We start from the raw sequence: 21,974 nt of genomic DNA, 5'->3' as shown, positions 1-21,974 counted from the left end.
ATATGATTGTTCAGATGGAACCATCTCCAATTCCCACGGCCTTTCCTTGCAGAGGTTCTTTTTCCCATTCGTATCACCTCCCCTCCTTTGGCGTCGAGGAATTGACCGTAGAAGCTTGGGTTTACGTCTGGAACCTCAAATCCATTCCATGGATCTGGTTCTGCGTGTTTGATTTCTTCCCAGTACTATGCTGTCCTGATGATCCTAGTCTGAGAGTCTAATTGGCTATCAATCAGCCTGCTATGTCCATTTCAGAGCTTTACGGCAGATTGCATTGACTCTTTTGACTCCTTTGTGTTTCCATAGACATTTTGGATTCTTTGGTTATAATGCCTTGATAAAAGCCGTTGGTATTTTGAGAGAAATAGAGTGGATCCTCTGGATTGTCCCAAGGTGGGGGTCCGAGGGATGGGGAATTGATATCATCTTACCAGGAGGAATTCTTCAGATCCTTGAGCACAGCTATTTTCCATTGGATTTGTGGGATTCACCTTCTTTTATTCATCTCTTGCAGTTCTCAGAGAAGAGGGGCTCCCCTCCTGGTTTAGATGGACTCCTAGCTATTGCCTTTCAGGGAATGTAACTGTCGGTGGGGTTGATAATTGCGGTCTTCTAAGCGTTTGCTGTGAATGTTAGAAATGCCAAGGATTTCTCTTCCCCTTCCTCACTGTCCATCTCTCTGAGCCTCCAGGTAGAACAGGCCTAGTCCAGGGTCCCACGGGCCTCGGGGATTGCACCTAGACACTGTGGATCAGACCCTCAGTTCTGGGCATCATTTGGTGTATTCTCCACGTCCCTTTCTTCGCCTGGTGTCCCTTCAGATCTCTCCTTCAGGCTCCTTTGTGTTCATGTCATTTGTGTATTAACATCCAAACCCTGCCTAAGCTCAGTGTATGCATACAGGGTCCTGCCACCTCTCCCATCCCACCCGGGGAAGCCTGAGGCCTTTCCCTGTGTGTGGAAGGGGTTTTCTCGGCGTGTGTCTGAGTCAAGCAAGCCCAGCTGCATGTGAGTTTGGAGACCTTCGACTGCTTGTGTCCACACCCCAGCGGAGAGCAGGCTGCCTGTCATGGGGAGCGTCCAGTCAGAGCTGGTGGACCAGGCTGACCTCACGCCCTCAGGTGTGTCTCCGTTCTCCTGGGTGGGTATCTCAGCATATCTTTGTCGCTGCTCCTTCTGGGAGAAGAAGGGCAGACGGGCAGAAGCAGCAGCCATACTGGCCAGTCTCAGCTCACAAATATCAAAGCAGGGCTGGCTGATGGTCTCTATCATTGCAGAGCATCCCACCCGAGGTGGCCCCTGAGGGGCACACCCCATCCACCTCCCAGAGGGAGGGCTCAGAGCACCAGCCCCCTGCCCGGGAGGCCCAGTCCAGGCTCCAGGTGAGCGTGGCCACGGAGGGCTCAGCCCAACTGGCAATGAAGACGGAGCATGCCAGGCCTGCTACACAGACACCACCCAGCACGTACCCCAGGACCCAGGCTCAGGCTGCCACGGAACTCAGCAGAGCCTGCCTTGACCCAGAGCTCTAAGAAGCCCTGCCTTGGAGGTAGCAGTAGGACCTGGAACCCAGGAGGGCAAAGCAAATAGATGAGGCGTTTGTGGCTGCTGCATGTGAATATGGGGAGGTAGTGCTGAGCCACACAGGGAGGTGTCCACCAGAGCTGGGGCTGGTCCGGGGCCAATGGCTGGCCTCACACCACACATTTTGGAGACTGCAGAGAAGACTCCGATGCTAGGCCTTCATATAGAATCTCTAGGAAGCTTTCGTACCCACTTAGGCACATGGCAAGGCTGTCCTGTGGCAAAATCTTCTTCTCCACCAGCTCTAGCTCTGACCGTCAAACTCAGCCAGCCTCCACGTCCAAAACGAGTACCTACAGAGGTTGGAGCTACAGGTGCAGCACCCAGGGATCCACTGAGGGGAGATTGAGAACTGAGACGTCCCCTCCCAAAGAAATTGGGCGATCCTGGTACTGGCTAGCACCGTCAGCACATCTGAACTCTGTGCCTGCACGAACCAGAGCCCCAGGCTCCGATGTCCCACCCCATTTTCCAGAACCTCCACCTCCATGTGAACTTACACCTGCTCGGGCTTTGGTGGCAGAACCCGAGTCAGGGCCTGAGTGACCACATGCAGAGTGGCAGCCTGCCGTGTCTTCTGCCAAAGACTCAAACGCCCAACATGCCTGTCCCACCCCTGCAGGGAGAACAGGCCCATGCTCTGGACAGAGACCCAGAGCTCTTTGATCAAAAACCTCGTCCAGTGACGTGGTTGACTCTGCAGTCTGCATCCCTGCATGTTGTCCGTGGCAGCCGTCCACGTGCTCCCCACCCAAGGGAGATTGACTTCCATTCCCCTGAGCTGATTTTCATCAGGCTCCTAGGCATCGTTCTTTTCATCTTTTATGTCTTTTATGTCTTTCTGTATATTTTGCTCGCAGCTGTGTGTCAATAAATTATCCTTCCTTGATGCCATTTGGGAATATGGAGGCCTTCACAATGCTGTGTAAACATCACCACTGTCTACATTTGGACACCCTCATTCTATCCCCCCCACTTCCCAGCAAAGCCTGGATTCATGGCAAGCAATCCCCGTTCTTCTCTCCCCGCCTGACAACATTGAGCCTACTTCTCTCTGCATTTCTTCCCATCCTTTTGAGGTCCCCAATCAACGCCAATCACTGAGATAAAAGGAAACTGGATTTTGCTCTGACTGAAGGTGAAAGTTATAGGCTCTCGGCATTGTTAGAGTCTAGGCATCCCCATGAATTCTACAATCCATGCAATTCTCTAGGTCAGAATCCTGGAATCGGTAGCTTTTCCCTACTCAGTGGATTTTTCTGAATCCCCACATATTGGAAGACCAAACTGGAGAATTCTGTTCCCTATGTCATTTGACGTAGCGTTTGGGTATCTGAAAGGACCATGTAGGTTTTTTCAAGATGTTATCTGCCAAACGAAGCGCTCTCGGCAAATGTGCTCAGAATATGCAGGTAGGCAATGCTGTTGTAAGTGGGACACCTCAGGCACAAGGGAAATGCTGAGTTCTTCCGCTGGCACAAACAAACTCACAACAATAAACCAGGCAGGAGAAATGAAATGATAAACCCAAACCAACAAAGGGAGAAGTGTTCCACAGAACACAAGGCCAGATCCACCATCCTCGTAGCCCCCACATGCTCGAGAACATCAGTGATCGGGAAAGAAACAGAAGAAACATGTACAAGTCCAATGTGAGGCAATGCACATGGCTAGTGTAGCTCAGAGATGGCCTGATGCTTCGCATGCACATGCGGGCAAAGGGAAACATAGTGCAGGTGGCGGTTCTCATAATCTCAGAGCTAGGTGCTCAGGTTGGTGTCAACCAGCTTTCGGGACCACAAGAGGGAATGGAGGGCCAGCAGAGCCCATAGACATCTGTCTCGCTCTCTGCCAGAAGAATGTGCTGGACCCATCAAAGTCCCACTGGAACATCTCTTGGCGATCAGTGCCCACCCTCAAGGTGGATCCCCTTCCACTTCTTGCACGGTTGATCCTGTCTTCTGAGATGCTCAGCTCTGGTGGTCCAAAGCCTCAGGCTTGCTTGGTGCCTGCGCAGACGAAACTCCCTTAAGACGCTCACACGTCCAAGGGCACACAAGGATGCCTGTGGCTTCTGGCTCAATGATGGAAGATCAGACTGGGGATCGGTGCTGAAAGGGAGGCCGCACCTGACTCCCCCGTTCACTGGACAAAGTGTCCTTGCTTCTAGAGCTGCTGAATCCATTCAACTGTGGAAATGCAAGCTGAAAAACACCCATCTTTCCGAGAAGGTCTCCAAAACTGTTTAGGAGTGACACATTGGAAACCAGAGAGGGTGACATGCATGTCCATGGAAAATTAACACCTCTTAACAAATGCACTTCAAATGATTCCTAGACATACGTTCCATGCAAAATGGTTCACAAATCCAGAAGGAAATGGAGCAGACATTAGACATGAGCTCTGAGTTTTCACACACAATACCAAAAGGCACTACACAAAGAGTAACCAGGGAACACAGTGAACTTTGTCAAATCCAAGATTTGGTCTCTGGGAAAGACCGTCTGAAAAACACAAACAACATATCCCAAGCGGGAAGACAGCTGTTTGCATACACGGAACGTAGGCAGAATTTGGCTCCTAAAACACAAACGACATGAACACAAGCTTGAAGGAGAGGTCTGCAGGGAAACCAGGCGAAGGAAGGGACATGGAGAGTATACCGAATGATGCCCAACAATGAAGGCCTGAGAAACACGGTCAAGCTGCACTCCCCAATAGCCATGGGACCCTGGACTAGGCCTATTCAACCTGGAGGCTCAGAGAGATGGACAGTGAGGAAGGGGAAGAGAAATCGTTGGCATTTCTAATACTAACAGTAAATGCTTAGAAGGAGACGACAAGTATCAACACCATCGACAGTGACATTTCCTGAAAGGCAATAGCTAGGTGTCCACCTAACCCAGGAGGGAAGTCCCTCTTCTAAGAGAACTGCAAGAGATGGATGAAAGAAGGTGAAGCCCACCAATCCAATGGAAAATAAACTGTGCTCCAGTATCACAAGAATTTCTCCTGGTAAGAAAATGTCACTTCCCCCTCCCCCCAACCCCCAACTTGGGGCAGTCCAGAGGTCGCACGCTATTCCTCTCAAAATACCAACGGCTACACAAATACAAAGGATTATTAGAGAATACTATCAGCAATTATATGGCAATAAAATGAATAACCAGGAAGAAATTGACAAATTCCAAGAAAAGTACAGCTTTACAAAACTGAACCAGGAAGAAATAAAAAATCTGAACAGACCCATCACAAGCTCTGAACTAGAGGCTATAATAAAAAATCTTCCAGCAAACAAAAGCCCTGATCCAGACGGCTTCACGGCTGAGTTCTACCAAAAATTTAGAGAAGAGCTAACACCTTTCTACTCAAACTCTTCCAGAAAATTGCTGAGGAAGGGAAACTTCCAAACTCATTCTATGAGGCCACCATCACCCTAATCCCAAAACCTGCTAAAGATCCCACAAAAAAAGAAAACTACAGGCCAATATCACTGATGAACATAGATGCAAAAATCCTTAACAAACTTCTAGCAATCAGAATCGAAAAACACATTCAGAAGATCATACATCATGACCAAGTGGGCTTATGCCAGGAATGCAAGGATTCTTCAATATCCACAAATCAATCAACGTAATACACCACATTAACAAACTGAAAAATAAAAATCATATGATTATTTCAATAGATGCAGAGAAAGCCTTTGACAAAATACAACATCCATTTATGATAAAAACCTTCAAGAAAGTGGGAATAGAAGGGACATATCTCAATATAATAAAAGCTATATATGACAAACCCACAGCAACCGTTATCCTCAACGGGGAAAAACTGAAAGTATTTCCCCTAATGTCAGGAATAAGACAAGGGTGCCCATTAACACCACTAGTATTCAACATAGTTCTGAAAGTTTTGGCTACAGCAATCAGAGCACGAAAAAAACATAAAAGGAATACAAATTGGAAAAGAAGAAGTAAAACTTTCACTGTTCGCTGATGATGTGATCCTCTACACAGAAAACCCTAAAGAATCTACCAGAAAACTACTAGAGCTAATCAATGAATACAGTAAAGTTGCAGGATATAAAGTCAACACACAGAAATCACTTGCATTCCTTTACACTAATAATGAGAAAATAGAATGAGAAATTAAGGAAACATTCCATTCTCTGTTGCAACGAAAAGATTTAAATACTTAAGAATGTATTTACCTAAGGAAACAAAAGACTTGTACACAGAAAACTATAAAACGCTAGTGAACATAATCAAAGAGTACACTAATAGATGGAGAAATATACCATGTTCATGTATTGGAAGAATAAATATTGTTAAAATGAGTATAATGTCTAAACTAACTTATACATTCAATGCAATCCCTGTCCAGCTACCAACGATAGTTTTCATAGAACTAGAACAAATAATCTCACAATTTGTATGGAAATACAAAAAATCTCGAATAGCCAAAGCAATCTTGAGGAAGAAAAATGTAACTGGGGGAATTAGCCTGCCGGACTTCAGGCTCTACTACAAAGCCACAGTCATCAAGACAGTATGGTACGGGCATAAATACAGAAACATAGATCAATGGAACAAAATAGAAAGCCCAGCGATAAAGCCACGCACCTATGGATACCTTATCTTTGACAAAGTAGGCAAGAATATAAAATGGAGAAAAGACAGTCTCTTTAACAAGTGGTTCTGGGAAAACTTGTCAGCCACTTGTAAAAGAATAAAGCTAGAATACTTCCTAACATCATATACCAAAATAAACTCAAAATAGACTAGAGAGATAAACGTAAAACCAAAAACTATAAAACTCCTAGAGGAGAATGTAGGCGAAACACCCTCTGACATAAATCACAGCAGGATCCTCCAAGACCCACCTCCCAGAATATTGGAAATAAAAGCAAAAATAAACAAATGGGACCTAATTAAAATCGAAAGCTTCTGCACAGCAAAGGAAACTATAAGCAAGGTGAAAAGACAGCCTTCAGAATGGGGGAAAATAATAGCAAATGAAACAACTGATAAACGATTAATCTCCAAAATATACAAGCAGCTCCTGCAGCTCAATTCCAGAAAAATAAATGAGCCAATCAAAAAATGGGCCAAAGAACTAAACAGACATTTCTCTAAAGAATTCATAAAGATGGCTAACAAACACATGAAAAAATGCTCAACATCTCTCATAATCAGAGAAATGCAAATCAAAACCACAATGAGATACCATTTCACACCAGTCAGAATGGCTGCTATCCAAAAGTCTACATGCAATAAATGCTAGAGAGGTTGTGGAAAAAAGGGAACCTTCTTACACTGTTGTTGGGAATGCAAACTAGTACAGCCACTATGGAGAACAGGGTGGAGATTCCTCAAAAAACTGGAAATAGAAATGCCATATGATCCAGCAATCACACTCCTGGGCATACACACCGAGGAAACCAGAATTGAAAGAGACACATGTACTCCAATGTTCATCGCAGCACTGTTTACAATAGCCAGGACATGGAAGCAACCTACATGTCCATCTGCAGATGAATGGATAATAAAGCTTTGGTACATATACACAATGGAGTATTACTCAGACGTTAAAAAGAATGCATTTGAATCAGTTCTAATGAGGTGGATGAAATTGGAGCCTATTATACAGAGTGAAGTAAGCCAGAAAGAAAAACACCAATACAATATACTAACGCATATATATGGAATTTAGAAAGATGCAAATGATAACCCCGTATACGAGACAGCAAAAGAGAAACAGATGTATAAAAGAGTCGTAGGGATTCTGTGGGAGAGGGTGAGGATTGGATGGTTTGGGAGAATGGCATTGAAACATGTATATTTTCATATGTGAAACGAATCACCAGTTCAGGGTCGAGGCATGTTACAGGATGCTCAGGGCTGGTATGACCCAGAGGGAAAATAAAGGAAGGAGGGAGGTGGGAGGGGGGTTCGGGAGAGGGACCTCATGTACACCCGAGGTGGATTCATGTCAATGTAAGGCAAAACCAACCAATATAATATTGTAAAATAATTAGCCTCCAATAAAATTAAAAAAAAAATAAAACATCGGCTGTTCTCAGGGCATTATAACCAATGAATTCCAAAATGTCTATGGAAACACAAAGGAGTCAAAGAGTCAATGCAATCTGCCACAAAGCCCTGAAATGGACATAGCAGGCTGCTTGATAGCCAATTAGACTATCATACAAGGATCATCAGGACAGCATGGTACTGGGAAGAAATCAAAAACACAGAACCTGATCCATGGAGTGGAATTGAGGGTCCAGAAAAAAAAAAAATCCACACTTCTACGGTCAATTCCTCAATGCCAAAGGAGGGGAGGTGATACAAATGAGAACAAGAGATTCTGCAATGAAAGGCCGTGGGAATGGGAGATGGTTCCGTCTGAACAATCACATAGGCTTTTGGTCTCAGAACACGTCAGATTCAGTGAAACACATGAACGCAAAACATGAAGTGATGAAACTCCTGGAAATAAGAACGGGCCATAGGCTCTTTCATGTCATGGACTTCTCAACATGTGTGTGTGTGGGTGGAAGAAAATTGGGTCCCTTCAAGTCAAGGAAACAGTAAACTAAAGGACACCCATGGGCTTCCATCCACTTGAACAGATTTGCATCAGAAAAGGTTAGCATTCACAAATCAAAATGGTAACAAACTGAACAAAAAAGAATATTAGCAAGCAGAATATCAGAGAAGGGGTTCCTATGCGTCTCCCAGAACGAACCCCAGACCTTTCCCTTCCCCTAACACCAAATCCAACGACAAACCTTTAACTCACTTGACACGAAACCCTAAATCCTCAAACAAGTTCAACAACATACATGCGTCCATGCATTCACATGCATGCGAGCATCCAGAGGAGAGACACAGAGAGGAAGAGACAGACTGAATTTGGAAAGGTCAAAAAAGAGAGGGAACGAGGGAGAGAGACTGAACAATGGAGAGAGGAAATGATTCGATTTCATAGAATTTGCATGAATCTCTCTTGTGGTTGGAAACAATGACTGTGCTTTTCCCCCAAGAAGGAAAATGACACAAAATGATGAGACTCAAGGACAAGGATGCAGGGAGCCACTGTTGGGGCAGACTCCCCCAGCCTTCGAGGCCGAGTGGGGCAATTGAGGAGGATGGGGAAGGTTGATATCAGAGGTGGTGATGTCTGAATATGACTTTCTGGTCCTCCAAATGCAGGGGTCAAGAAATAGGCAGAAAGGGGACTGCCTTTTCCAAGGTCCCAAAGCCAATCCAGGCATGATTCTGCCCCATTCTGTGCTAGGTCAGCCCTGTGAGGAATCCATCCTTTGGGAAGTCTCAGTGTCCAAGCTCCGTGTGATAGCGGCCCAATGTTTGAACAGGCACTGGAGCTGTTCATAGGCTGACAGACCTAGGCAGGAAATGGGAGAGTGACCCCCACTCTGCAGGTGGACAGAGTGGGGAAAACCTGCAGGGCACATGCCTTGCCCAGGGCCACTTCACTTCTGAGAAGGAGCCTGGGCTGAAAGCAGCTGTGTCCTCAGAGCTCAGGCCCTGGCTGCACCCAGGTCTCTCCAATGCTGTGGGGTGGGCTGTGTGTGTCACTGTGCCTGCACGTGGCCTAAGGGCATGGGGAAACAGCAAGAAACCCAGAGGTTCCCTTGGGGAGCTTTGTGGAAATGACCTCTGCCATGAACCAGGAAATGATGTCACTTCCTGGCAACAGAACCCAACAGAACCGGCAACCATGGTATCCAGGCCTCCTCAATGGAGAGGAGTCCCCAGCCAGATCACTTGCTTTCGAGATGTTCTGTTGTTTGCCCCTGCCCAGAGGTCGGGGCCTCAGGCGAACTCACAGGCAGAGAATGTGGGAACATGGATGACGCTGGCTCAGGGACCCCAGAGAGGCCTCTGGCCCTTTGCCCTAAGGAACAAAAAGGTAACAGGGAGGCCCAGGCTGGGTCCGGCCACCTCTCCCGTCCCACATGGGGAAGCCTGAGGCCTTTGCCTGTGTGTTGATGGGGGTTTCTCGGGGTGTGTCTGCTTTAAGCAAGCCCAGCCGCATATTGGTCAGGAGCTCGTGGGTCGCTTTTGTCCACACCACAGGAGAGAGCAGGCTGGTGGCATGGGAAGCATCAGGACAGAGCTGGCTGCCCAGGCTGACCTCACTCCCTCAGGGGTATCTCTGTCCTCCCGATTGCGTATCTGAGTAGACACTCGTCTCTGCGCTTTCTGGGAGCAGAAGGGCAGATGGGCAGAGGCAGCAGCCATCCTGGTCAGGCACAGCTCAGAAATATCGAAGAAGTGCTGCTGATGGTCACTGTCATTGTAGAGTGTCCCACCCGAAGTGGCCTCTGAGGGTCACACCCCTACCACCACCCTGAGGGAGGGTTCAGAGCACCAGCCCCCTGCCCAGGAAGCCCAGTACAGGCTCCAGGTGAGCGTGGCGACGGAGGGCTCAGCCAAACTGGCGAAGAAGAGGAAGCAGGCAAGGCTTGCTGCAAAGACACCACCAAGCACACACTCCGGGGCCCAGTCTCAGGCTGCCACGGACCTCAGCACACCCGGTTCTGACCCAGAGCTCCGAGAAGCCCTTCCTTGGAGGCAGCAGGAGAACCTGGAACCCAGCAGTGCAGAGCACAGAGTTGAGGCTCCTGGCGCTGCTGCATGTGAGTGTGGGGAGGCGGTGCTTAGCCACACAGGGAGGAGTCCCCCAGAGTGGGGCTGGGCCTGGACCAAAGGCTGGCCTCACACCACCCATCTTGGAGACTGCAGAGAAGACTCCGAAGCAGGGCCTTCTTAGCAAATCTCTAGGAAGCCTTAATGTCCCCTTAGGCTCATGGCAAGGCTGGCATTTGACAAACTCTTCTTCTCTCCCAGCTCTAGCTGTGGCCATGAAACTCAGCCAGCCTCCATGTACAAGACCCGTCCCTACAGAGGTGGGAGCTCCAGGTGCAGGACGCAGGGATACAATGAGGGGAGATCGAGAACTAAGACAACCCTCCCAAAGCTACAGGGTGAACCGGGTACTTGACAGTTCCTTGAGCACATCTGAACTCTGTACCTGCACGACTCCCAGCCCCAGGACCCGATGTCTCACCATGCCTTCCAGAACCTCAACCTTCACGTGTACATTCACCTGCTTGGGCTTTGGCGGCAGAACCCGAATCAGGGGCTGAGTGACCAACTGCACAAAGGCAGCCTGCCCTGGCTGCTGCCAAAGACTCAGACGCCCACCATGACTGTCCCACCCCTGCAGGGAGAACAGGTCCCTGCTCTGGACAGACTTCCAGAGCCCTTTCAGCAAACACATCGTCCAGGGGCGCGGTTGGCTCTGCAGCCTCCATCCCTGTGTGTTCCCCATGGACGCCGTCCACTCCCTCCCCACCCAGGGGAGATTGACTTCCCTTCCCCTGAGCCGATTTTCATCAGGCTTCTAGGCATCTTTCTTCTCATCTTTTATGTCTTTTATGGCTTTCTGTATATTTTGCTCACAAATGTGTGCCAATATATTTTCCTTCCTTAATGCCATTTGGGAAGATGGAGACCTTCACAATGCTGTGTAAGCATCACCACTGTCTACATTCTGAAACACTCATTCTATCCCCCTCCCACTTCCCAGCAAAGCCTGGATTCATGGCAAGCACTCCCCGTTCCTCTCTCCCCCACCTGAAAACATTGAGTCTACTTCTCTCTGCATTTCTTCCCATCGTTTCGGGGTCCCCAATCAATGCCAATCACTAAAATGAGAGGAAACTGGATTTTGGTCTGACTGAAGGTGAAAGTTATAGTCTCTCAGTATTGTTAGAGTCTTGGCATCCCCATGAATTCTACAGTCCATGGAATTCTCTAGGCCAGAATCCTGGAGTTGGTAGCTTTTCCCTTCTCCAGGGGATTGTTCTGACTCCCCACATATTGGAACACCAAACTGGAGAATTCTGGTTTCTGTGCCATTTGAAGGAGCCTTTGGATATCTGAATGGACTGTGTAGGTCCTTTCAAGATATCATCTGCCAAATGAAGTCGTCACGGCAAATGTGCTCAGAATCTCCAGGTAGGTCGTCCTGTTGTAAGTGGGACACATCAGGCACAAGTGAAAGGCTGAGTTCTTCCGCCGATACAAACAAACTCACAACAATAAACCATGCAGGATAAATGGAAAGATAAACCCACACCAACAAAGGGAGAAGTGTTCCTCAGAACACAAGGCCAGAGAAAGACAAACCATCCTTGTGGCACACACATGCTCGAGAAAATCAGTTATCAGGAAGGAAACAGAAGAAACATGTGCAGGTCCAATGACAGGAAAAGCACATGGCTAGTGTAGCTCAGAGATAGCCTGACACTTTGCATGGACACGTGGGAAAAAGGCCATACATTGTAGGTGGAGGTGGCCATCATCTCAGAGCTAGGTGCTCAGGATGGTGACAACCAGCCTTCGGGACCACAAGAGGGAGTGGAGGGCCTAGCAGATCCCATAGATATCTTTCTCGCTATGTGGGAGAAGAGTGTGGCCGACCCATCATAGTCCCAGTGGAACATCACTTGACGATCAGTGCCCAACCTCAGGGTGGATCCCACTCCACTTCTGGTACGGTGGCTCCTGTCCTCTGAGATGCTCACCTCTGGCGGTCTGAAGCTGCAGGCCTGCTGGGCGCCTTCGGAGACGAAACTCCCTTCAGCTGCTCACACAGCCAAGGGCATACAAGGATGCCTGTGGAATCTGGATCACAGATGGAAGTTCAGAGCCCTGTCAACCTGAACTTGGGATTGGTGCTGAAAGGGAGGCCGCACCCAACTCCCTTTTCACTGGACACAGTGTCCCTGAGCTAGAACTGCTGAATCCATTCTTCTGTGGAAATGCAAGCTGAAAAACACCCATCTTTCCAAGAAGATATCCAGAAGAGTTTAGGAGCAACACATTTGGAAACCAGAGGGGATGACATGCATGTCCATGGAAACTTGACACCTCTCAACAAATGCACTTGAAATGATTCCTAGACATATGTTCCATGCAAAACGTTTCACAAATCCAGAAGGAAATGGAGCAGAGATTAGCATGAGTTCTGTGCCTTCACAGAAAGGCAGTACACAAAAAGTAACAAGGGAACACAGTGAACTTTGTCAAATCCAAGATTTGGACTCTGGGATAAACCGTCTGAAAAGCGCAAATGACACATCCCAAGCTGGGAGACAACTGTTTGCATACACAGAGCTTAGGCAGGATTTGGCTCTTAATACACAAATGACATGAACACAAATGGGCCTGAAGGAGACACCAGGAGAAGGAAGGGACAGGGAGAGTACACCGGATGATGCCCAGCACTGAGGCCTGAGAAATACGGTCTAGCTGCATTCCCCGAGCCCCGTGGGACCCTGGAATAGGCCTGTTCTACCTGGAGGCTCAGAGAAATGGACAGTGAGGAAGGAGAAGAAAAATCCTTGGCATTTCGAACCCTTCCAGCAAACGCTTAGAAGAAGGCAATTATCAACCCCACCGACAGTGACATTCCCTGAAAGGCAATAGCTAGGAGTCCATCTAACCCAGGAGGGAAGCCCTTCTTCTCAGAGAACTGAAAAAGATGGATGAAAGAAGGTGAAGCCCAACAATCCAATGGAAAATAAGCTGTGCTCACGGATCAGAGGAATTCCTCCTGATAAGATGATGTCACTTCCCCCTCCCCCAAACCCCCACCGTGGGGCAATCCAGAGTTTCCACGCTATTCCTCTCAAAATACCAACGGGTGTTTTCAGGTCATTATAACCAAAGAATTCCAGAATATCTATGGAAAAACAAAGGAGTCAAAATAGTCAATGCAATCTGCCACAAAGCCCTGAAATGTACATAGCAGGCTGCCTGATAGCCAATTAGAGTATCACACTAGGATCATCAGGACAGCATGGTACTGGGAAGAAATCACACACGCAGAACCAGATACATGGAATGGAATTGAGGGTCCAGACATAAACCAAGCATCAACGGTCAATTCCTCAATGCCAAAGGGGGGGAGGCGATACAAATGGGAACTAGAACCTCTGCAACGAAAGGCCGTGGGAATTGGAGATTGTTCCATCTGAACAATCACATTAGCTATTGTTCTCATATCATTTCAGTTTTAGGGAAACATGTCAATACAAACCTGAAGTGATGAAACTCCTGGAAAGAAACAAGGGCCATTGGCTCCTTAATGTCAGGGACTTCTCAACACGTGTGTGGGAGGGGGAAGAAAATTGGGTCTCTTCAAGTCAAGGAAACAGGAAACCAAAAGACACCAACTTGCTTCCATCCACTGAACAGCTTTGCATCAGAAAAGATAAACATTCACTTATCAAAATGGTAACAATATGAACACAAAAGAATATTTGCAAGGAGAATATCGGAGAAGGGGTTCCTTCATAAAAGAGACTGAGAACTCACACCACTAAGTCTCCCAGAACAAACATTAGACATATCTTTTCCCCTAACACGAACTCCCACCCAAAACCTTTACCTCACTTGAAATGAAACCCTAAAGCCTCACCCTAGGTCAACAATTCCCCAGCGATCAATGCAAAGAAATAGAGGAAAACAACAGAATATGAAAAACAAGAGATCTTTTCAAGAAAATTAGAGATATCAAGGGAACATTTAATGCAAAGATGGGCTCGATAAAGGACAGAAATGTTATGGACCTAACAGAAGCAGAAGATATTAAGAAGAGGTGGCAAGAATACACAGAAGAACTGTACAAAAAAGATCTTAATGACGAAGATAATCACGACGGTGTGATCACTCACCTGGAGCCAGACATCTTGGAATGTGAAGTCAACTGGGCCTTAGAGAGCATCACTGAAAACAAAGCTAGTGGAGGTAATGGAATTCCAATTGAGCTATTTCAAATCCTAGAAGATGATGCTGTGTAAGTGTTGCAGTAAATATGCCAGCAAATTTGGAAAACTCAGTAATGGCCACATGACTGGAAAAGTTCAGTCTTCATTCCAATCACAAAGAAAGGCAATGCCAAAGAATGCTCAAACTACAGCACAATTGCACTCATCTTACACACTAGTAAAGTCATGCTCAAAATTCTCCAAGCTAGGCTTCAGCAATATGTGAATCAAGAACTTCCAGATGTTCAAGCAGGTTTTAGAAAAGGCAGAGGCACCAGAGATCAAATTGCCATCATCCACTGGATTATGGAGAACGCAAGAGAGTTCCAGAAAAACATCTATTTCTGCTTCATTGACTATTCCAAGGCCTTTGACTGCGTGGATCACAATAAACTGTGGAACATTCTGAAAGAGATGGGAATTCCAGACCACCTGACCTGCCTCTTGAGAAACCTGTATGCAGTCAGGAAGCAACAGTTAGAACTGGACATGGAACAACAGACTGGTTCCAAATAGGAAAAGGAGTACGTCAAGGTTGTATATTGTCACCCTGCTTATTTAACTTTTATGCAGAGTACATCATGAGGAACGCTGGGCTGGAAGAAGCACAAGCTGGAATCAAGATTGCTGGGAGAAATATCAATAACCTCAGATATGCAGATGACACCACCCTTATGGCAGAAAGTGAAGAGGAACTCAAAGGCCTGTTGATGAAAGTGAAAGAGGAGAGTGAAAAGGTTGTCTTGAAGCTTAACATTCAGAAAACGAAGATCATGGCATCTGGTCCCATCACTTCTTGGGAAATAGATGGAGAAACAGTCGAAACAGGGTCAGACTTTATTTTTTGGGCTCCAAAATCACTATGGATGCTGATTGCAGCCATGAAATTAAAAGACGCTTACTCCTTGGAAGGAAAGTTATGACCAGCCTAGATAGTATATTAAAAAGCAGAGACATTACTTTGCCAACCAAGGTCCGTCTAGTCAAGGCTATGGTTTTTCCCGTGGTCATGTATGGATGTGAGGGTTGAACTGTGAAGAAAGCTGATCGCCGAAGAATTGATGCTTTTGAACTGTGGTGTTGGAGAAGACTCTTGAGAGTCCCTTGGACTGCAGGGAGATACAACCAGTCCATTCTCTAGGAGATAAATCCTGGGTGTTCATTGGAAGGACTTATACTAAAGCTGAAACTCCAACACTTTGGCCACCTCATGCGACGAGATGACTCACTGGAAAAGACTCTGATGCTGGGAGCGATTGGGGGTAGGAGGAGACGGGGACGACAGAGAATGAGGTGGCTGGATGGCATTACCGACTCGATGGACATGAGTTTGTTTGAACTCCGTGAGTTGGTGATGGACAGGGAGGCCTGGCATGCTGTGTTTCATGGGGTTGCTAAGAGTCGGACACGACTAAGCGACTGAACTGAAATGAACTGATCTGAAGGTCAACAATATACATGCGTACATGCATTTCTCAGGCATGCAAGCATCCAGAGGAGAAACACAGAGAGGAAGAGACAGACTGAATTTGGAAAGGTCAAGAATGAGAGGGAACCAGGTAGAGAGACTGAACAATGGAGAGAGTAAATGAATCGATTTCACAGTATTTGCATGAATCTCACTTGAGTTTGGCAAAAGTAACAGTGCCAATTCCCCCTGAAAGAGGGAAAATTACCCAAGATGATGAGATTCAAAAACAAGTATGCAGGGAACCACTGTTGGGGCAGGCTCCACCACCCCTCGAGGCAGAGTTCGACATTTGAGTAGGACGAGGAATGTTGATATCAGAGGCGGCGATGTCTGAATATTACCTTCCTGTCCTCCCAATGCTGGGGTCAAGAAATAGGCAGGAAGTGGACTTCATCTTCGAAGGTCCCAGAGCCCATCTAGGCCTGATTCTGCCCCATTCTGTGCTAGGTAGCCCTGTGTGGATTCCGTCCATTGGGAAGTCTCAGTGTCACAGCTCCATGTGAGAGCGGCCCAAAGTTTGAACAGGCACTGGAGCTGTTCTTAGGTTGACAAACCTAGGCAGGAAATGGGAGAGTGATCCCCACTCTGCAGGTGGAGAGACTGTGGAAACACTGCAGGGCACATGGCTTGCCCAGGGCCACATCACTCCTGAGAAGAAGGAACCTGGGCTGAAAGCAGCTGTGTCCTCAGAGCTCAGGCCCTGGCTGCACCCTGGGCTCCTCAAGGCTGTGGGTTGTGCTGTGTGGGTGTCAATTTGCCTGCACGTGTCCTGAGGGCATGGGGGAACAACCAGAAACACAGAGGTTCCCTTGGGGAACTTTGTGGAAGGGACCTTGGCCACGAAAGCAGGAAATGATGTCACTTCCTGGAAACAGAACCCAACAGAACCCGAAACCCGGGTTTCCAGGCCTACCCAGCAGAGAGGAGCCCCCAGCCAGATCGATTGCTTTCAAGATGTTCTGCTGTTTGACCCTGCCCAGAGGCCAGGGCCTCAGGCAAGCTCACAGGCAGAGTGTGTGGGAACGCGGTCGACGCTGGCTCAGGGCCCCCAGAGAGGCCTCTGATCCTTTGCCCGAAGGAACCGAAAGGTAACAGGGGAGACCCAGGCCAGGTCATGCCACCTCTCCCGTCCCATATGGGGAAGCCTGAGGCCTTTCCTTGTGGGTGGATGGGGGTTTCTTGGGGTGTGTCTGCCTCAGGCAAGCCCAGCCGCATGTGGGTCAGGAGCCCGTGGGTCACATGTGTCCACACCCCAGGGGAGAGCATGCTGGGTGGCATGGGGAGCGTCCGGGCTGAGCCGTGTGCCCAGGCTGACCTCACACCCTCATGGGGGGTCTCCGTCCTAGCCGGTGGGTACTGAGCAGACACCCGTATCTGTTCTTTTTGGGAACAGAAGGGCAGACGGGCAGAAACTTTAGACATCTTGTCCAGGCTTAGCTCAGAAATATTGAAGCAGGGCTGGCTGGTGGTCACTATCATTGCATAGCGTCCCACCCGAGGTGGCCCCTGAGGTGCACACCCCATCAACCTCCAAGAGGGAGGTTTCAGAGCACCACCCCCTGCCCTGGAGGCCCAGTACAGGCTCCAGGTGAGCGTGACCACGGAGGGCTCAGGCGAACTGGCGATGAAAAGGAAGCGGGCAAGGCCTGCTGCTCAGACTCCACCCAGCACACCTGGGTACGCAGTCTCAGGTTGCCACTGAGCTCAGCACAGCCAGCTCTAAACCAGAGCGCTGAGAAGCCCGGCCTCGGAGGCAGCAGGAGGACCTGGAACCCAACACAGCAGAGCACAGAGGTGAGGCGGCTGGGGATACTGCATGTGAGTGTGGGGAGGCGGTGCTGAGCCACACAGGGATGAGTCCTCAAGAGCTGAGGCTTAGCCTGGACCAAAGGGTGGACTCAAACCACCCATCTTGGAGACTGCAGAGAAGACACCAATGCTGGGCCTTCTTAGTGCATCTCTAGGAAGCTTTCATGCCCACTTAGGCACATGGCAAGGCTGGCCTGTGGCAAACTCTTCTTTTCCCCAAGCTCTAGCTCTGGCCTTCAAACTCATCCAGCCTCCACGAACAAGACCTATCCCTACAGCGGTGAGAGCTCCAGGTGCAGGACCCAGGGATCCAATGAGGGGAGATCGAGACCTGAGACGTCCCCACCCAAAGACACGGGGCAAGCCGGGTACTGGCCAGCACCCTTAGCACATTTGATCTCTGTGCCTTCAGGACCCCCAGCCCCAGGCCCTGATGTCCTACCCCACCTTCCAGAACCTCCACCTCCACGTGCACTTGCACCTGCTTGGGCTTTGGCGGAAGAACCCTAGTCAGAGCCTGAGTGACCACCTGGGCAGGGGCAGCCTGCCCTGGCTCCTGCCAAGGACTCAAACGCACACCATTTCTGTCCCTCCCCTGCAGGGAGAACAGGGCCCAATTCTGGACATAGACTCAGAGCCCTTTTGGCAAACACCTGGTCCAAGGGTGCGGTTGGCTCTGCAGCCGCCATCCCTGTGTGTTCCCCGTGGACGCCGTCCACTCTCTCCCCACCCAGGGGAGATTGAATTCCCTTCCCCTGAGCTGATTTTCATCAGGCTCCTAGGCATCTTTCTTCTCATCTTTTATGTTTTTGTGGCTTTATGTATATTTTGCTCATAAGTGTGCATCAATAAATTTTCCTCCCTTGAAGCCATCTGGGAATATGGAGGCCTTCACGATGCTCTGTAAGCATCACCACTGTCTACATTCAGACACCCTCATTCTATTCCCCCCACTTCCCAGCAAAGCCTAGATTCATGGCAAGCACTCCCCGTTCTCTCTCCGCCTCCTGACAACATTGAGTCTACTTTTCTCTGCATTTCTTCCCATCCTTTTGAGGCCACAATCAATGCCAATCACTGAAATGAAAGGAAACTGGATTTTCCTCTGACTGAAGTTGAAAGTTGCAGTCTCTCAGTATTGTTAGAATCTTGGCATCCCCATGAATTCTACAGTCCGTGGAATTCTCTAGAGCTGAATCCTGGAGTGGGTAGCTTTTCCCTTCTCCAGGGGAGTTTCTGACTCCCCACATATTGGAAGACCAAACTTTAGAATTCTCGTTTCTATGTCATTTGAAGTAGCCTTTGGGTATCTGAAAGGACAGTGTAGGTCCTTTCAAGATGTCACCTGCTAAAAGAAGCCTCTTGGCAAATGTGTTCAAAATCTCCAGGTAGGTAGTGCTGTGGTAATTGGGACTCCTCAGGCACACGGGAAATGCTGAGTTCTGCCGGAACAAACAAACTCACAACAATAAACCAGGCAGGAGAAATGGAAAGAAAAACCCACACCAACAAATGGAGAAGTGTTCTTCAGAGCACAAAGCCAGAGAATGACCCACCATCCTTTTGGCCCCCATATCCTCGAGAAAATCAGTGATCGGGAAGGAAAGAGAAGAAACATATGCAGGTCCAATGAGAGGAAATGCACATGTCTCGTGTAGGTCAGAGTTGGCCTGAAACTTCGCATGGACACGCGGGCAAAGGGAAACACAGTGCAGGTGGCAGTGGTCATCATCTCAGAGCTAGGTGCTCCAGATGGTGACAACCAGCCTTCGGGACCACAAGAGGGAGCCGAGGGCCTAGCAGAGCTCATAGACATCTCTCTCGCTCTCTGGGAGAAGAGTGTGCCGGACCCATCAAAGTCCCACAGGAGCATCTCTTGGAGATCAGTGCCCACCCTCAGGGTGGATCCCACTCCACTTCTGGCACGGTTGTTTCTGTCTGCTGAGATGCTCACCTCTGGCGGTCCAAAGCCACAGGCCTGCTGGGCGCCTGCCGAGACTAAACTCCCTTCAGCTGCTCACACAGCCAAGGCCAAACGAGGATAACTGTGGCCTGCGGCTCACAGATGGACAATCAGAACCCTGTCAACCCGACCTGGGGATCAGTGCTGAAAGGGAGGCTGCACCCGAGTCCCTTTTCACTGGAAACAGAGAAAGTCTGATTGGCTATTGTTCGTCGGGAACATCCAGAAAGTTTAATTAGCGGATAGGGGCGACCTGTACATGGAGTGCAGAATTTCATGGTTTTTCTCGAATTGCAGCTTGAATCTTGGAGGTCTTCTCGAGTTAAGACGGGAACCACTGTGACTCGCTAGTTTTGCCTCATGGAAGTCAGGTCTCCTGTCGTGTTGTAAGTGGAACTTCGTGATTCCTTTCGAGTCGTTGCAGGGCATGAGGGCCACATTTAGACTTGAGAGGGTAAACTCAGTTTTCCTCTCCAGTGGCCACAGGGATCTTGGGGTTGCTATGAAAGTTCCCCTGGGGAGTCAGGCCTAGTCTTCGTTGAGGAGGGAACTAAGATTTCCCCCCAAGTTGTAAAAGGATTATCAGGCCCGTTATCTGTTTGAGCGGGAAATTTGGGCTTTTTCGAGAGGCTCAGCGGGGGATTAATGCCTCCAATCACGTTAGGAGTTGATACTCCGTGTTCCACTGGAGCTGCTGCAAACACAACATGACTCATCTCTAGTTGAGTGTGAACTCGGAGTCCTTTGACATTGCTGCAGTATCTATTGGGTTGCCCTCGAGTATCAATAGATGTGACAGGACTCATGAAGTGGTGTGAGTGGAAGTTGGGATTCCTCTTCATTTGAAAGTGGAATGTCCGATTATCTTCAGCTGAGGTGTGATCACAGGCCTTCTCTTAAATTGTGGTGGGGAAATTCAGTTTTCTTCTCTCATCGGGATGGGTATCTCTGGGCGACCCTTAAGTTGCATCAAGGAAGTCACGCCTCATATCGAATTTGGAAAAGGAACTCGGGACTTCTGTCTATGTGTTTCAGGAAAAAAAGATTACCTCATCTTGCTTTGAAAGAGGAATCTCGAGGTTTTGCTCGAGTTGCTAAGGGAAGTTTGGTGATCCACTCGAGTAATGATGGGAATATCAGGGAGCCTCCCGTGTTGTCTCTGGGAAGTCAGAACTCCTTTCCATTTGCAAGAGGAAACTTAGGATTCCTTGGCATTGCTGCAAAGAAAGAGGTCTGCATCTAGATTCGCGTCGGTTTAACTCAGCATTCCTCTCCAGTAGCAACAGAGTTCTTAGGATTGCTCTCAAATTTCACCTGGGGAGTCAGGCCTCCTCTTGTTTTCAGACTTGGAACTCCGCTTCCTTCTCGATTTGTAAAAGGGGTGTTAGGCCACAGTCGAGTTGAATTTGTACCTGCAGATTGTATTGAGAATGCTCGGGGAGTCAGGTCTCCACTCGTCTTGTGAGTTGATCCTCGAGAATACATTTGAATCTGTTCAGTGGAATCAGACAATATCTCGAGTGGGTGGGGACACCGGTACCTTTTCCAATTGTGTTTTGAAACCCTGTGCATATTCCCGAGTTTCAAGGTGGTACTGGCCTCCTTGTACTGTGCCATGGGAATGTCCGGATTCCATTCCAGACATAGCAGTGGGATCGACTGTCATCTGGAAAAGAGAACTGGAAACAGGGCACTTTGTCAGTTGTGGCAGGAAAATCGGTGTTCTTCTTGATTGGGATGGGGTAGGTCGGTGTAATTTTTCAGTCACATAAAGGATGTTAAGAACCTTCTGGAGTTTCCAACGGGAACGTGGGACTGCCCTTGAGAATCTGCAACGGGAATGCTTCTTATCTCGCCTTTAGGGCAAAATCTTGTTGTTTCTCTGGAGTTGTGGAGGGAAGCTTGGTATCTCTCTCCAGTTGCGAAGGGAACCTAGGAAATCGCTCGTGTTGCTTCAGGGAATTCAGGTCTCCTGTCATCTTGGAAGGGGTACTTCGGGATTACTCTTGAGACGTGGAATGGGAATAGGGCCTCCTCTGCTGTTGAGTCAGAAAAACGTGTGCTCTTCTCCAGTGGGGACAGCTATGTCGGGTAGTTTTTGAGTCGTATAAAGGGTGTCAAGGACCCATTCGAATTTCAAGCGGGAATGTGGGATTTCTCTTGAGACTCTGCAATGAAAAATTTCCTCACCTGGCATTGAAGGGATAATCTTGTGGTTTTTCTCGAGTTGCGGCTGGAAGCTTGGGTTTCTTCTCGAATTTTGACGGAGACCTCAGGAA

This window comes from Moschus berezovskii, chromosome 3, assembly GCF_049115385.1.
Source record: "Moschus berezovskii isolate FMDL1 chromosome 3, NW_MosBer_1.0, whole genome shotgun sequence".
In the NCBI taxonomy this organism is placed as follows: Eukaryota; Metazoa; Chordata; class Mammalia; order Artiodactyla; family Moschidae; genus Moschus; species Moschus berezovskii.
Note: the sequence above shows the minus strand (reverse complement) of the source record.